Source organism: Magnolia sinica, chromosome 6, assembly GCF_029962835.1.
Source record: "Magnolia sinica isolate HGM2019 chromosome 6, MsV1, whole genome shotgun sequence".
Taxonomy (NCBI): domain Eukaryota; kingdom Viridiplantae; phylum Streptophyta; class Magnoliopsida; order Magnoliales; family Magnoliaceae; genus Magnolia; species Magnolia sinica.
In genome coordinates this window covers 61,441,047-61,443,012 of record NC_080578.1, presented here as the reverse complement: position 1 = coordinate 61,443,012, position 1,966 = coordinate 61,441,047, and positions in this window count along the sequence as shown.

Genomic DNA, 1,966 nt, shown 5'->3' with positions numbered 1-1,966 from the left:
GGATCCATCTAGGATCATCAATCCTAGTTAATCACATACGATAGGTAAGTTGTAGGGCATCACCCCTTATGAAAACAGTGGATAGGTAAATTGAAGTGTTTATACTCGAGGTCACTATGAGAGGCTTGTCACCTGAACGTAGGTTGATAGCTCGAATACAGTGTCCCATACACCACCAATTTTGCTCACGAGTTTGGGTTGCTCACTGGTCACTACGGGGAGGCTCGTCACCCCATCGTAGGCCGACAGCTTGACCATGGTGTCCTATACACCACCATGCCCGGCTCATGAGTCTTAGCGGATCTTGGTACCATGGTTGAAACGGGCTTTACATTGGTAAGCGGTACCTTAGATTCAAGTAGTAGAGTCCATACATGGTAAACACACCATAGGCCAATCAGGTTATTTGACAAGTTCGATTGGTATGAGCGCACACTGAATTAATTGACATGGAGCACGTAAGCACTCCACGTGGCCTAACTACTGTCAAGAATCACCGTATGGCTCGAATTTATCTAACGTATCCAATGTGGCGAAACTAGTTCGGCCACTTAATCGGGAACCGTTACCGATTGCCTGGACTACGTAGTAGTCCCAATCATACTGAAATGTGATAGGTAGTCACGTATGTTAATCATAATAGCATTTAACAAACAATTCAAACATAATTCTCATTTGAGCATTTTATCAAACACATTGAACATGTTGTTATATATATGCATTTCATCCATAAATCACATAGTAGCAATTTACATTACATGAAGGAAACTATTAATATGGATAAGGTAGTTGAGAATCCTATCTCAACACCCTTATTAAAAGCGATTCATGAAATAATTTCTCATTCAGACATTTTGTCAAACACTAAGACTACACATTACTACATACATGAACTAAACTAGTTATAGCATATATTATGGCAAATCCTTTCACAAAGGAGTTGTCATACATACAACAAATATGTATTCTAGATTAATAGTTATGGCAAGCACAAATCATAATTGTAATTTCATTTAAACATTTCAACAAACACATGGAATGCATTATATATTCACAAAGTTCACACACATGTATAATTTATCGAATCCATCGAACTAGGATCATATGGCAGCAATCAAGTCAAACATAAATCATTACTGACATTGAAAGCCTTGAAAGCCATAAAACATTTACAGTCCACAACTTTCGTCAGAATACTTGATTCGGACGCGGTTCGAATCCTACGTTACCGAAAACAGAACAATGGGTACCTACATCATGAAATAAGTTAGCTATTTCACTGATTACTCTATCTGAATTTCTAAAGCAAGATTAGGGTTAGGATTTCTTACCCAAATCATAGTTAGAAAGGTTCGTGTAGCGATGGTGGGGAGGCGAAACGACATGTGGAGTCGTGAGAGTGAATCCCAGCAACGATCTCCCAAACTCTCACTCTACACCTCACTCTTTTCTCCTCTTTTCTCTCTTCTCTCACCTAGGGTTTGAGAAATTTGTATGAGAGAGAGATTGCATGGTTTAAGGGCCTTATATAGGCTCAGAAGTAATGTAAATGGCCGCAGGGCCATGGTATACTTGGGTTATAGCCAAAGGGTGCCTATTTTTGACAAACAGGGCCCTTAGGAAGGTCCATTTCTTACCCACGTCATGAAGTAAGTTCCCTGACAATGGATCTATGCCAGGACTATGTTTATGGTGCAATCCGACAAACTGATCGGTCGTGAAGGACCCGTATCAGATCAACAGTCGTTGTCCCTCGATCAGGGCCACAAGTATACCGGTACGTGCAGGGAAATTTCCTTGATCCATGGGTGTAGTTGGGTCAGAAATTAACGGTCTGAAGTCTTCAATTTTGGCCGCAAGCGAATGGTCTAAATCACTTAAGTTCTGATTCATTTTCTAAAGATATTCGCACTTCTCACACACTTTGCTCAAGGTTCAAGTTGTGCGTTTCTAGATACTATTTGGG